This window comes from Euprymna scolopes, chromosome 3 (genome assembly GCF_053919585.1).
Source record: "Euprymna scolopes isolate OS-2025 chromosome 3, ASM5391958v1, whole genome shotgun sequence".
In the NCBI taxonomy this organism is placed as follows: Eukaryota; Metazoa; Mollusca; class Cephalopoda; order Sepiida; family Sepiolidae; genus Euprymna; species Euprymna scolopes.
This window is the reverse complement of record NC_136484.1, coordinates 27,937,746-27,954,991: the sequence shown is the minus strand read 5'-3', so window position 1 is coordinate 27,954,991 and position 17,246 is coordinate 27,937,746. Positions and strand designations below refer to the sequence as shown.

Sequence of the window (17,246 nt, the reverse complement as noted above, 5' to 3'; positions counted from 1 at the left end):
AAGAGTTAAATCTGCCAAAAAAAAAAAGTTAAATATTAAAAAGCGTTTAATCAGATAAAAGAGTGTGTCGTATCATTTTAGGTTTAATCAGGAAATTTATTGCTTTTATTAATTTAAATATTCGAAACGGGTTAATCAGAAAATATATTGTCAGCATCATTTAAAATAAACGAAACAGTTTAACCAGAAAAAAACCATTGTCTGTATCATTTAAAATGTTCGAAACAGTTTAACCGAAAAACATATTGTTTTTCTCATTTTTAATATTCAAAACAGTTTGACCAGCAAAATATTGTGTGCATCATTGAAGTATTCCAAACATTTTGTCTGCATCATTTTAAATATTCGAAACGGTTCCATCAGAACATTTTTATTATTTGAAACGGTTTTACCAGAAACACGTTGTGTGCCTCATTTTAAATATTCGAAATGATTCAAGGAGAAAAATATTGTCTGCAACATTTTAAATATTCGAAACTGGTTAACCAGAGAAAATATTGTCTGCAACATTTTAAATATTCGAAACTGGTTAAGCAGAGAAAATATTGTCTGCAACATTTTAGATATTCGAAACTGGTTAACCAGAAAAATATTGTCTGCAACATTTTAAATATTCGAAACTGGTTAACCAGAGAAAATATTGTCGGTATCATTTTAAATAATCGAGACCCGTTAATCTAAAAACATTATTCTTCTGAATTATTTTTTAATATTTGAAACGGTTTAAACAGAAAAAAATATTGTGCCCATCAGTTTAAATATTTTAAACAGTTTAAACAGGAAAAAACATTGTCTGCATCATTGTAAATATTTAGAATGATTTAACCAGAAAAAATATTGTCTGTGCCATTTTAAATATTCGAAACGGTTTATCGGTACTAGTGCACTCATTGATCCGTGCTGAAATAATAACGTTATTATTTAAAAAGCCGTTCTGAACATGGGGATGGGAGGGTGTTTTGTAACTATTCTATACTTTAACCTTACAATTTAATAAATAAAAAAAACATATGATAAAACTTTAATTAAACTTGGAAATACGATTTAAAAAATAGCGCGGATCAGTAAGTGCACTAGCACCGGTTTATCTATCAAATTATTTTATGACTTTAAGTATTTGAAATAGTTTAACCAGACGATTCTAACTAAAATTCTGGTATTTTAACTAGTATGTAACAGACATCATGTGGAATATTTACAAAAGTAAATTCATAAAACAAGATATTTTCTTTTGAATGTTTTACTATTAATAATTTTTAATGCCATTGGAGATGTGAAGTTGAAATTCTTCTTGCGTCTGCAGAAACGCACGAGTTGACAGAGTAGAAACAATGGAAGCTATGTTACTTAGCTAACAGTGACATTCGTTTTTCGATAGTGACATAAGAGAGTAATCACGTGGCGAAAAGAAACGACGAATAAAGCCTTTTGGTTTTTGAACCTGCAAAGGAAGCAGGCGTGTTTTTGAGTCGTCTCCCAATTGTACAAGGAACACGTAGACAAAAATTTATTACTGTGTAATGTTTTACAAGAACTTATTGTATGATGGTGTAAGGAAAAATCTTCAAAAAATTAAATCACAACACTGAGTGATGTTTTTATGACTCCGGTAACTATAACAATTGGTGCTATAAAGAAAGAGAAAGAGATATGGAAATCGCTAAATTACGAGAAAGACAGGCGCAAATCTACAGTCGTTGCTATAAGACACAACGCACACTGGCTATGTGTTTACTAGATAAAGATTTGTCCGCTACGTTACAAAAAAGTCCCTTTGATATTTCATCCAATTAGCGATCTAGTTCTTCCCATTTTTTACTTGTTCAAATCTTCAGTCTTTGAAAAAAGTATTTTTCTTAATATACAGGATGGGACGATAAAATTTTCGCCTTACGAAAACAACACTAGAGCTTTATTTTAAATTTTTATTGAAAAAATCAATTCAAATAAATTGATTATGTAATAGAGGTGATATCTATTCAATATAGCCGCCTTCAGTCCCAATCACTGCCTCGATACGGGTCCGGAACTGGCAGCATGCCTTTATCACATGCGCCGGTGGGAGCTCGACAAATACTCGGCGCATCGCGGTGACATAGTGATATGGAATAAGAGAGAGAAAGTACCAACCTTAGTAGAAGTTAGTGTTTCCAATGATGATGGGTTAAACAAATCTGGAGGGGAAAATATAACAAAAAGTATTCTGAATTATTTTTAATATTTGAAACGGTTTAAACAGAAAAACATATTGTGTGCATCAGTTTAAAGATTTTAAACAGTTTAAACAGGAAAAAAAAAACATTGTCTGCATCATTTTAAATATTTAGAATTATTTAACCAGAAAAAATATTGTTTGTTTCATTTTAAATAAACTTATTATTAAAAGAAAGTCCGCACTGTTCTTAGCGATGTTGTTTTGAAATGTCGGAATGGCGCTGGCAACGCGTTTTTCAGTTAAGGTTTTATAAATGACATGAAAAGAAATTGAAATCTTAGGAAGATCTCCATCATTTCAGTAATTATAGGAGCAACCGGACCCATGAAAAAATTCTAGATCTACCTTGCAGATATAATCGGTGAACTAAGTTCAAAAGAGATACAAACAATTACACTTAAAAGGGACTGTCTAAACTCTAAAAAGGATCTGTCGGTCAGAATGTATAAGAAAGCGGGTGGATGTGTAGCATCCGGTAGAATTCTCCATTCGCCGATAGAACAAAACGATAAAACAAATAAAAATAAACATGAACCCAGTAGATTCATTCCAGTAATCATAGGATCAACTGGACTCATGAAAAGAGCAAATAAGGTGACAAATAAATATACCCAGTGAACTAGGTACAAGAGAGATACAAACAATTGCACTTAAAGGAGTTGTTAGAATCTTAAAAAAGATCTTCTCGTTGGAATATATATGAGATAGCGAGTGAATGCCTGGCATCTGGTAAGGTGTCCACCCGCAGCTAAAATAAACGATAAAAAAACTGAAAAAAACAAAAACGATAAAAAAAAAACAAAAAAAAAAAAAACAAAAAAAAAACGCACCACCACAACTCTTAATTATTGCAGCTTTATAATTAGAATTGTTTTGAAGAAAATTATTCTGTGATGATATTTAATTTTAGACAAGTAATTGATTTTATACTATTCCTGGATGTATTTGCTTGGAAAAGGTCCAGGTGATTATCTCAAAGCAGGCACAATACATTAAATGAGGAACCATCTAAAATACTATTTATTTTACTTTTTCAAAGAGCAAATAAGGTGACAAATAAAACTTAATATAAAACCGGTGGCACATAGAAGGGACACATAGAAGGGACACATAGAAGGGACACATAGGAGGGACATATAGAAGGGACAAAGACAAAACCTATCTCTTTTCCTCTCTCCACCACTCTCTTAATCCTTCACACATGCACATATTTCTACACAGGGTTGCGTGATTTCTCTAACAGATACGATTACGAACTATGGAATTGGCTATACTTAATTTCAAATCATGTGTTCAGTTACACTCTGGGTATTTCGGGAGAGGTATGAACCCACAATGTCTCACCAACTATGGTTTAATAGCAATTTGTGTTCATTTTATCTGCTATAACGCGTTAATCTAGTGGTCGCCATTAATTCGCCATGTTGATATCTCATTGTAATACAGCTTCCTATTCCAGTAGCTTTTTTCCCCAAGAACTGTAAGCTCGTGGAATTCTCTTCCTGCTCACTGCTTTCCTCCTACATATAGCTATGGTTCTTTCATGACCAAGGTTAATAAACATCTCCTGTCTTTGCGATAATCATCTTTCGTTCTTGTTAGATCCTTGACATGAAACCGTTTATAAAGATATTTTATTCCCAGCGTAAACAAAACAATAATAATAAAAAGAAACAGAAGAGAATGGCAAATCATTCTGTCAAACTCAATTATCCCGCCCTGTCTGATAAGTACGATCTGTAACTTAATACTAATGATTTGAACTTAACAATTTAAAATTTGAAATTGAAAAAAAAAAAAAAATCCGACGCCATTTTATTTAAAATATTCTGAAATTTATTGAATGCATCCTAATTTTAAATAATAATTAATATGCGACATTTATTTTACGCAAGAAAGATCAACAATTTTAAAGAAACAATAATTAAAATTTTTTATGAATAATTCCAATAAATCCCGGCTATTGAAATTGTACAATTTAATTAAACTCAAACTACTTTCTCCGTTTTTTTTTCAAATTAAATAGTGCATGAAACGAATATATTATGCACTAATTTCAAATAATTTATAATTTTCACATGTCAAGCTAATTGTAAATAACGTTTCTTTTGCTGTGTTTAGCTGATAAGATTATTGAATAACTAAACTTTTAGGGTGAGGCTTAGAATTGAATTATCGACTCTGGTCTGTTTATAGATATTGTAATTCACAGTCTATTTCGCTGTACCACCGCCTGAAGTGACACTAGATTAGAAAGTGCTTCAAACCGAGTTCAAAACCTCACCGTTTATGCAGCATTTGAGCTCCTATCCACTACGTCATCGGCAAAAACCAAGAAAGTAAGATCACAATGCTCAAATATGCACAGACAACTTGTGTCGTTGATCCTTCCAAAATTACTGATCAATTTTCATGTTTCGGGATTGAACTGGTACATGTATTCGCCGTACTTGCTGTGTATTTTAGTACTTTCGGTTCCTTCGGGAGCCATCTTCATGAGTGGGCATCAGGTAACGAATATACATTCTTAAATGTGATGATTTTAGCGGCAACCGTGTAATTGGTTGTAATTTTACTATTACTATTAGTATTAAAACAGTTTATAATGTTTTTATTGTTACGGAAATTATTAATATATATATATATATATATATATATATATAAAGTAGTAAAATAAAATATAAAAAAAATGCTAAGGTTATATATAAATTATATATTCATTTTAAACAATAAATATTGTTTATCCGCATATAATTGCGTCATGATTTGGCTTTGAAACGTATATAATATGTATTCATTTTAAACTTTAATCGACGCTTCTAACACGGAATCTACAACCTTAATTGAAAAACGCGTTGCCAGCGCCATTCCGACATTTCAAAACAACATCGCTAAGAACAGTGCGGACTTTCTTTTAATAACATTTTCACCAAATTCAACACCATGGCAAGAAAGAAGAAAAAAAAAGAAAGAAAATGTACAAAATGCTTAAAATGAAGTATTACTTTGAAATATATTCATTTTAAACAATAAATATTGTTTATCCACATACAATTGCGTTATGATCTGACTTTCAAACGTATATAATACGTATTCATTTAAAAAAAACAATGCAGTTTAAATTTCTAGGAATATCAACTAAATTCACCATATCGGAGACTTAGTACTTGCATAAGTCGACTTTCTTCTACAAATACACTATTACATTTCACATATAACGGTGAAAAAAAGGATCTTTAACTTAAATTCTTCAATAGAAACCAGGGATCATAACCGCTTTACCATGTAGCTGTTTCGAGATATATATATATATATATATATATATATACATATATGTATATATATATATATATATACATATATGTATATATATATATATATAAATATATGTATATATATATATAAATATATATATATATATAAATATATATATATATATATATATATACTAGCAAAAATACCCGTCGTTGACTGGGTTCAAAAATAGCCTACAGAAAATGGACTCTGATTTATGAAAGTATGATAGGTTATGAAAAGGAAGAGTTGTAAAGAGATAGCTTCGAATTTGGGGTATCAAAACCAAAGCAAAATATGATGAAAGTAAAAATAAAATAGATAAACCCCATAATTTATTATATCATACTTGTTCACACTGAAACACTTATCACAATATTCTGTGGATCTATATTAAAAAACTTGTTAAACTTTTTGACATATTTCCATTATATGGAGGTCAGGTGCGAACGAACACCCCATAATTTTATTATCCCATATTTCTTCAAACTGAAACATAATTATCAAAGTATACTTTCGCAGATAGATATGAAAAGTCTTTATTAAAGTTTGTGCCTATTTCCATTCTATGGAGGCCAGGAGCGAACCCAGACCCCACAATTTTATTATACCATCCCTATCTAAGTTAAAACATATTTATCAAAGTATTCTTATGTACATCTATATCAAAAACACTTGTAAAAGTTTTTTTTATTTTTAATTTTTTATTTCCATACTTTGTGGACCAGGCGCGAACACAGACCCCACAATTTTAATGAACCACCGTTCTGCCAGATAAAACATACCCATTCATGTGTCTCGATACATCTTCTATCATTATATGTAATCAGTTTTTTAAAATAGTCAACCATATAGGAGCCTATTCGTGACCACACACACAAACACACACACAGACATTCAGCTTAAATATATATATATATATATATATATATATATATATATATATATATATATATATATATATATATAATGTGTGTGTGTGTTTCTGTGAATTCGTTCCCTATGGATTCTGAAACAGCCGTGGAGAATTTTAAAAACTTTCACACAAAATGTGTCTGAAAGTGTTCTTATGTAGGTTTTGTTTTGGAATTTCTCCGATTAGTATTGAAAATCGAAAAAATCCGATTAAAGCAAAAAGACTAAAATCACAGTTGCATTCAAGAAGTTTTATCATCGCAAAAGCAGAAAGGTTAAGCGTATAAAAATAAAAGTAGGTACATTCATAAGACAGGGGTACGTTCCAAATAAATGTTTATGTTTAGAGCGCAATGGGTCACTGATGAAACCAGGCAATCAATCGAGTTTATTGAACAATAAGCAATTTCACCAATTTCAGTGACAGAGAAAATATGGGAAGGTGGAGCATCTGTTGATCTTCATTCAATCTCGGGCAACGTCGCTCTTGTTGCTAGTATATATATATATATATATATATACATATATATATATATATATATATATATATATCAAGTAGGAGTTGAATATTGGATATTAACAAAGATTAAACATCCGTGTCTTCATCATTAATAATTTATATATAAATATATATGTATGTATGTAAGTTTTCACAATTTACATATCTAAATTAATATGTTTATTTAGTCGGAGTAAATTATATTTTGTCAGTGTATGCAATTGCTATTTATCAAAATATATTGCTAATTATTGGTACAAACTAATGGAATTATGTTTGTAATTTATTTTTTCATACATGAATTATTATTATTTCTGATGAAACTATACAGTTTTTATTATAAAATGAAGGATATTTTCGAATTAATTTCAGACGTCGGGCTAAGTTTGAGGGTGTTGCCTTATTTGCTATTTGTTTTCTCTTTCTCTTAATTTTTGTGACGTGGTCTAAGTAGACATATTCATTTATATATAGATAAATACACACTAATTGTTATTATTGAAAGGACGAAAGTAATGTGCATAGAAAGTTCATGTATACTTAAATATGGCAAGTGCTCGACTGAACTTCAATCTATGGCCCTCTTTGCCAAACTTTCACAAAAATACTCGCCTGGCTACAACTACTATATACGATTGCTTCCACTCTCTATCTAAACGCACATTCTATTAACAAAGTCTCTTTACCAGAACTGCCTGCCTGTGGAACATTGTTCCACAGGCCTACTTCCCGGTTGAATACAACATAGTAGCCTTCAAATCCAATGTAAACAAGTTATTGTTGAGCCTTCCTCATGAATAATCAAATTCTACCAAATTTACACCATAAGTGATTACTATACTACCACCTTACATTCATTAACCCTTATTCTCGAGTGGCCTTCGGACCTTGATAAGTGGTAACTCCTAAGTAAATAAATATATATATTATTACCGTTTTATCTACTTAGTTACACACGTTTCGATTACCGAATACAGGTTTCTGTAAAGTTTGATGAAATTATCGGATCGTTGATACGATTCGGTAATCGAAACGTGTGTTACTAATCCGATAAAACGGTAATAAAAAATATATATATATTTGCTCTGCAATAGTATTGAGCACTCTCTTCAGGTTTTTACTAATTATCATTTCTGCTATATATATATATATATATATATATATATATATATATATATATGTGTGTGTGTGTGTGTGTGTGTGTACGTGTGTATTATGTATGTTTGTATTTATTGGAGGGAGTGTCTATACGAGAAATACATGAATGTACAAGGGATTTCATGAGAATTTGAATTATGTTTTCTCCCTCATATAATCTTCGTAATTTATAAAACTAACATATTTACTATCATCACTTGCGATCTCAAAACGATCGGAAGTTTCATTCATTTTAGCGAGAGACATCTTTCATACATTAAAATGAAATGGACGATGAATCTTTTCACAACAGAAAATTTATGCGCATCAGCCATTTGTCCATTACATTTTTTTCTTTAAATATTTGGAAATTTAAGACAAGATTTATGTTGATTTATAAAAAATTGGATTCAATCATCTTTTTGAAAGAGATTTTTATCATACTAATGAGTCACCCATGATCAAGGCTAAAAGGCACTTGAGTATAAGGGTTAACGAGGTTATCAGTCTGGTCATAAATAATACAATTGTATTGAATAGACACGTTTTGATTGCTTCATCTTTTATCTACTATTGTTCTTTTAAATGAAACATAATTTTTGAAGTAGTGTAGAATTCATAATTTTATTTCAAATTCGATTTGTATCATATATTTGCACTAAACTAACTTGATTTTTCTTCAGGATTCATGCATATAGCTTTCACATAAAAATCTATTTATATAGTCACCAAGCTATGATAATGTTGTGCCTGTATCAATAACAACACGAACGCAGAAAGTAAAGGTAAAACAAATATATTAAGACGAAAAGATAATACATATTTACTGTACAAAGGTGCAGTTGTACTGCAGTTGGAAGATTGTCCGGCAGAGGGCGTGTTAAAGTCTTTCATGGAGCAACCGGCACATGCATCTTGCCTATCCGGCGTTCGAACACAGCTCCCTGGCCCGGTCTTGCTGACTTGATACCTTTATCTATATCTTGTTCACCCACGTATGCTAATTAGTGGGCGTCTCCACAACAGATAAACTTATATTAAAAAAAATTAACCCCAACGTAAACTCTATGGTCAACAGGATGAAAGTTAAGAGGATGATCAACAAGTATTTATTGATATTGGAATCGAAGACGACTATGTTATAGTCTTCAGGGAGAAAGTCTCGTGGTAATGTGTTCTACGGTTCGGTATTTTTTCTCTTTTGAAGAAATCGGTTCGTTAAATTCTGTTTGGTTTTAGGTACAAAGCTAAGTTATCTGAAGTGATTGGTGGAAGCTGGACGAGTTCTTGCTGTGAATGTTTTAAGGGATGGAGCAGATACTGGTGATTAGTCAAGTACCTACCACCGAGATATCGATAGCAACGACTTATCTAAGAGACGTTCGATATTGAAGAGAGGAGATCATCCCCATTACCGTGAGGAGTGAATTTTGTACTCCGTACATATATGACATGTCACGTGGGATGCTTTTAGTGTTGTGTTGATCCAGGAGGGGAAACGCCGTATAATATTTGCTATTCGTATATATTTACGTATGTTTATGCATTTGTATGCAGAGGATTCACTCTTAAACTAATTAACTAATTATCATAAATTTCTGAACGAAGCTATTAAGCGTAAGGAATGATAATGTAGGTTATATTTAGCTTAATTTAGTTTGATGAAAAAAGTAAAAAGAATTTAGAAGACATTAATCAAAATTTATATGCTTCAAACATTTGTTAAATTTTAACAAAAGTCACTAATAATCAGTGATATGTTTTAAAATGTTTTAAAAATGCACTGTCTATTCTATACTCTTTAGAAATGTACATGTATATCATGATGTCATCAATGACGTCATGCCCTCGCCTTTCCATGTAGTTAGTATAAAATTTTGCATAAAAATTATTATATCAAAATATATAGTATAAAAATGCAAACTCTTCTGTAAACAACAGCTAAAGCTTTGAAATATGGAAATATTGATTATTTTTAGTGTGATGGCTGTCATTTTATGACGTCATAGTTAGGATCTTTTGTGGTGATCAGATTTTGGTAAATTTTTACTAGGTTGTTCCCCACATATGATGGTAATAAAAAAAAATCATAAAATGCTTTCTTGGAATTTGTTCAGGGCCAAACCGTATTTTGACTGGACTAAATAGATATTAGGCATCAATTAATAAATATTCCCCGATTCTCAATTTATTTATACAATTTTTAGTTGACATAATATGGATCAAACCCACGATTTGTAATTTTACATATATCAGATTTGAATTGAATTTGATCCATTGGGCACCAATTAAACAATATTCATTTTTTTACTGTATTTTTAAGAACACTTAAACTGAAACTTTAACTTTCAAACGTTTTAAAGGTTTCAGTAGGTATAACATGAGAATAACCTCTCATTTGAACACTCAAATATTTCAGATTTGCATTAAATTTGATCCATAGTTATTAGACACCAATTAAGAAAAATTGCCTCAATTTAATTTTTTTCTTAAACTTTAAATGTTAGAAATTTTCTCGAATGAAAATCATGTAATAGATTTGATCAAAATTGGAACAAGGATTCTAGATACATCGTTATATCTTGACTGTATTCTTCGTACATTAAAAGTAGTAATAAACAACTCTTCTGCTCAAGGAATTACTTTTACCCGTCTATAAAATGGCGCTCTCCTAATTTTGCATAAAATTAAACCATAGATTGAATCTTCAAACGTTTGATCGCAACTGTCATCTTGGATTGAAGATCTGCTATCAAAGTTACTCAACCAAACACAAACGGAAGCATTTTATTTAAAGCCGGATCTGTTTTTATTTAGGCTGTCGATATTGCCTACATCTTACTAGCAATGGAGATAAGAACGATTTGGCACTCAGATTTAGAACCTGCCCCTTTTAATTTATCCCTCATTCTTGAGTAATTTTGTTCGCGGCTGATCACGTCAGTGCCCTAAATCAGACTCCTCAATTTTTACTCTTGTGTATCACGTCTGACGTCACTTTCTCTAGCTATTATAGCCATAAAAATTGACAACCCCCACCCCAAAGACGTAATCTTACCTTGTTCACGTGCTTACATTCCTCTGTTTACTCTATAAATAAGTACACACTAACTGTTGGAGTGGCACTCCTACAGATTCTGACGATGGACTATTCCTGACGTCATTTCCGGTAAGCAGGTTCTGCTTTCCAGTCAGTCTTGACTCAAAACGCAGAGGAAAAGTGTCATAACATTAATTGTCCTTCAATTGAGCGGAGTTCCCACTCAACTAACATGCTTATCTGTATTTTTGTTAATATAATATTTATGTCACTATTTCCGAGTCTTCTCGTTATTCATTTTCAACATTTACACCACAACACTAACTTACCTTTTATATCTAAGTTGAATTGTGTGACATTTTCTGAGGAGCCGGCGATCTTTATATTGTACTATTCTAGCAATACGCCCTGGCATCACCAGAATAAAAAGTATAACGTGACTTTTATCCTTCTCTCTTCCTCTCCCCTCCCCACGTTCCCTTTCTTCTTTGCCCAGCCCATTCCTCTCTCTGGACATACAAACACACACAATCTGAGTTGACGCAAAGGAAATAACTCAAGAAAAGTAGTTACTTCACTTTGAATAGCATTAAAAATCGTGTTTACTTCTGATATCATTGAATGGCCATTTAACCCCGGAAAATTAAAACCTTTCTAAATTTTAGATGTCATTTATCCGAGGTTACACCAATTAAAAGAGATAGCAGCTTTATACGAGATTGTTGAGTATTTTTACAGTTTTAGCGAAATATACATACATACAGACATTTACCCTTTAGATAATAGATTTTACATGGTTGGTTTGACTGTTCTGGTTGTAATATAATATTGTTCGGTTTTAGTTAAAAAGAAAAAGATATTAGACCAAGTTTTGATATAAAGATGTGTGTTCCGGTTCATACACAAATGCGATAATTCAATAAGTAATTACATAGAAGTAGCTAGTTCCGGAATACCCGGGATATTTTTTCGGGGGGTAATTTTTGTTTCACGTTTTTCTTCCTTTTTTAATTAAGCTGTTTGCCTTATTTTCTACAAAACTATAATATATATTTGTAATAGGACATTAAATTTAATTACGGTATCGTTCGGGCTTTAAACCATTAATTAGCCTTAATTAATCAGTAACATTTAAAATTAAATGTGCATGTTAATTCAGTTTTAGAAATTATATATTAAAATCTTTTCATTTTTAATTTTTTATTTAATTATAAAATTTAACTACGAGAGTCGTTTTAAAAGTAAGCCATCTTACTTTTTAACCAAAAATACTAAAACCCCGAAGAGCTACGAAGACGGGAGTGATACCTTTAAAATGAGCAACATTTTGTGCTCCAGAATTTATTTTCCTACCTAATCACCACCATTCTCAACGCACTTTTGCCATTATCTTTTGATGCCTTGGTTGTAAATGTCTAGAGCGCGCCGTGCACTCACATCTCTGTCGCCACTCTGAAATCGAAGAACTCATCTCCTAACTGTGCTGACATCAACTGCATCGGCTTCGTAAACGTTCAACTGGCGTTACTGAATCTTTTTTTTACACGGTGGTCACCACTTATCAAGGCCCGGAAGCTACTCAGGGATAAGGGTTCGTCGGTTCAATTTTTTCTGCATCGAAGAAATTCAATGACATGTCTTTGCTTCTGACGCACGTCCATGGCAAGATTCTTAGAGTATCACCATCAATATCTACAACAGAGAGATGAAAATTTCAGGTGGTTAATACATAAGTTCAATCATCATAACAATGCAATTTGCGACCCCTCTGATCTATTCGGGCGGAATAAAATATAGAAGGCATTACTTTTGGGACGCGCCTCATAATTTTGTTAAGTTAATGTTGCTTCAATTTTAATAAAATCATTGGAGCTAAATGGCTCTGAGAATTCTCAATTTTTGAATACATGATTTTTTGTTAAAAAATGAAGCCAGAAATTATTTTCAATTCGACAGTTTAATATATATTAACGTATGAATTATTACGGATCATATTTTGTTGTCTTTAACAAAAATATTATTTAAATCTATAAACGAGTTTGTGAATTAATTTTCCTAATATTATTCATCTAATTTCAAACTGAATTAACACAAGTCTTACAAAAAACTTTTCGAAAAAAAAAATCGGAGCAAAAATATTAACTGAAGACGAATTATTTATTACATTTTATCTTTTTCTTTTGTCAAAGTCGAATATTATGAATGATTTGTAATGTAATAAATAATTTTCCTTATTAAATTCAGAAAATAAAGTCAGAAAATTTACTGAAAAAACAATCTAAAAACAGGATATCGTTTCATGAAATAACGGGCCAATTTTATTTGCGTATGGAAGAATTAAGCAAACATTTATCATCCAATTACACTAAAAAAAAAACACGTACCAAAAAAAAAAAAAAAAATGCTTTCGGGTTTTAGTTAAAGTTTAAAAATAAATTTTAGTTTTCTTTTCCAAAATAAATAAAAACAACTTTTTGAATGCAACCCTGTTGTATCAAAGAACCAGATTTCATTAATTAGATATATAACATAAAGTACAATTAATGTTTGAGAAGAGATCAGTAAATGTTTATTACGATTTCAAATAAAATGGCGCCATCTTTTATTAGTTTACATTCATTAATTGATTGATCACTCTTGCTACAAAATGGGTCACACGGGTTTTGTTTCTTTTTCAACGTTCGATTCGTTTAAAACATAAGAAAAAATACAGCATTTCATTTTTGAAAAAAAAAGCATTTCTCAGCAACTGCTTAATTTACTAAATCTAGTATATACACGGCTTTATGTCTGTCTGTCTCCATATTTTCAAAATCTATATCTTCCGAAACTAAATGTCGTAAAGTGGCACTAGGGGCCTCAAATGATTGGATTTTTAACGGCCCGTTCTTTTATGGGTCTTTAACCGGTTAAAATTCTTTTTAAATGGTTTTAAAATGGGACGAACTTGATACAGTGATAATGTCACCAGTTTTAGATGCTATAGTTTCGGTTTCGATTCTATCTGATTGTACCTAAATACTTTTCTTTTTACTTTTGAAATCACAACTCTATAATAATATATACAAAATTTGGACAAATTAAAATACCATATTTAAGCGTATTTTACACCTGAGCAAAGCCAGCTCCCACCACCTCTAGTATTCAAAATCCAAATTTCTTTAGTTCATTACATAATATATAATCGTCCAATCACTACTTTGTATATATCAAACAAATCCGTGCATGTGTACCGCGAATTTCCGACAGAACGAAACCGGCTCAATACCTTCATTATCATCACATTGTGATTGATAATAGCGTTTTGAAATCAAAGAGAATCTAAAAATCCAGAAAGAAATGTAAATTTCCAATGAAAATGATCTCGGTTGGATTTAAACTTACTTCAAATGTATCACACTTAAAAGAGAGCTGCATAGCCCTTCAGAAACTATATTACTTTTCTTTTTTTCCCTCGATCTGCTGCAAAAGTTTCAACAAAGGTGAATTACTAACCAATGGATGCCGTGCAAAGGTCGGAAACCACTTAAACCATGATTACCTTTTCGCGTCCGTTTGCTGTTTCCCGTAGCGAATCAATATACAGTAGCGGCCATTATCATTGTCACTTTGACTTTAACCTGCGTTTTCGATTCCTCATCTCAGATTGTAAAGCTTTTCATAAATCCAGAACATTCGCCATATCTTCTTCTTCTTCTTCTGATAATAATAATAATAATAATAATAATAATAATAATAATAATATAAAAAGAATAAGCTAATTCAGAATTACAACTCAGACTTTTTTTTTATAACTGGCTACTTCTGCGGTTCCACTTAACAATATTCTAACGTTTTAATAGTAACCGTAACATTGAAAGCCGTAATCTTGTTTTCTAAAGTGACGAATGACTACGATTGAATTAAAAAAAGGTTATTTTGTATTATTTTTCGGAAGAATAATTTTATTTCATCTACCTTTTATTAAAAAATAACAATGCACCTTTTTTGTCATTGTTGTGGTGGTACCCACTCATTTACATATGTGGATAATATTACACATAAATAACAAGACTCGGTTAGTCTGAGTGTGTGTTAACCCGAAGCCACCGAAGGCCGAGCCGAGAGCAGATATGTTCTCCAGCCAAGACTCTCTTACCTGACAACCATTATGTAAATATACTGTAAATATACTTTTCCTAATACACTTCTTATTGGTCTACCTTTGTTTGTTGAGTCTTCATTTGTATTGCCTTATACGTTATTTGGTTCAACCTGCAAACATAACAATTATATAAAAAAGTGAGAAACGATTGTGCAATTAAAATAAAATATATTATTAGGTGAGTAAATTTTTTGTACATCAACATCACGCCAAACAATTAAAGGGAAACAGAGGTTAGATGTAGCCCGAGCCTGACCTGAATGCCATCATCATCATCATCATCATCATCATCATCATCATCATCATCTAAATCCAAAGATTCTATTGTTGACATCGGCTTCCCTGATATTCTTTTAGTCAGAATTCTTTTTAGAAAGCCATCGATTACTTACATGAGGAACCACGAGAAGGTTGTCAACATTCTAAGTGAGTGATTTTTATAGAATGGACTGAACTCGAACTTGGAACAAGCAGGTCGTCAGCCCGTGTCATTAACCACTAAATCACTGTCACCTCCGGTCTGAATGTGATAGTCGATGATATTTTGTCTTTGTTTACTATGACTCTTCCTAACAAGTAACAAAAAACAATAATAATAACAACAACATTAACAACTATAATAATGATAACAACAATAATAATAACAACAATAATAACAACAGTAATAATAATGACAATAATCATAGCAACAACAACAATAACAGCAACAACAACAGTAATAATAACAATAATCATAACAACAATAATAATAACAACAATTATAACAACAGTAATAATAATAGCAATAATCATAGCAACAACAATAATAACAGCAACAACAATAATAATAGCAACAATAACAGTAATAATAATAACAATAATCATATCAACAACAATAACAATAACAACAACAGTAATAATAACAACAATAATAATAGCAACAGTAATAATAATAATAATAATCTATGATTAATGAAGATTTGCTTTCTGCTGTCTGAAACCGAAACTAAACTATTACAACCTTTCAATGATCATTTCAGGAGGAGAGGTAATATACATTATGTTGTAATATAACATCTTTCTTGACATTATCCCAACTACTTAGAGAGGAGAGGGTAAATCAGTACACGTTCTGTTGTCATGAGATCAACTTTTAATGGTTTGTGAAAAGAGAAATATAAAAGCAAAATAAATGGAACACACCATATTTATATGTTTACAAAGTTTGAAGATTTTAAAGTTGTTTCGATTAGTGCATTGTTTATTTGCGCCTGATAGTTAAAAATGTCATTTTTTTTTTTTTGTAAAATAAAGTAGATTTGGTTTGGTGTGATCTATTTTACGGCGTATAGTTATTGAATGCCGAATAAAGTTGTCAAATATAGTTCTATAGATAGGATAATTATTTTACATTTTTACCAAACGTTGCTCTAAGAACGCATTTCAATATGTTTTCCTTTCTTTGATTTCTAGAGGGGCGGGATGGGGCAGCTTTTCCAGGTCGTAAAATACGCTTAAATATGATATTTTAATTTGTCCCGATTTCGTATATATTATTATAGAGTCATGGTTTCAAAAGTTTTAAAAAAAGTATTTGTATGCCATCAGGTAGAATCGAAACCGAGGCATTCGAAACTGGTGACGTTACCCCTGTACCAACGTGAACTGATAAAAAATAAACTAAGATGAATATGCAAAATGTATAACAGTTTTTTCAATTATAACCCATTTTTCAAATCTAAAAATTATTTTAACCGGTTAAAGATCCATAAAAGAACGGTCCGTAAAAAATCAATTCATTTGAGGCCCCTAGCGCCACTCTGCGACTTTTAGTTTCTGAGGAGATAGACTTTGAAAATATGGAGACAAACAGACAGACTGAAGGACAGACGGACGGACATACAGATATAGCTTTTTATATATTAGATAATTATTTTACATTTCTACCATACGTTGCTTTTCGGACACATTTCAGAATGTTGTCTTTTTTTTATTCCGCCATGTAATCACACCACTCACTATT

The 17,246-nt window shown here is 31.2% G+C and overlaps 1 protein-coding gene across 1 annotated transcript in view; it reads left to right on the top strand.

The window, feature by feature from the left end:
• LOC145254336 (uncharacterized) overlaps window positions 1-17,246 on the top strand; it is a 392,524-nt gene that overhangs the window by 253,172 nt on the left and 122,106 nt on the right. The gene's annotated exons all lie outside the window — the stretch shown is intronic.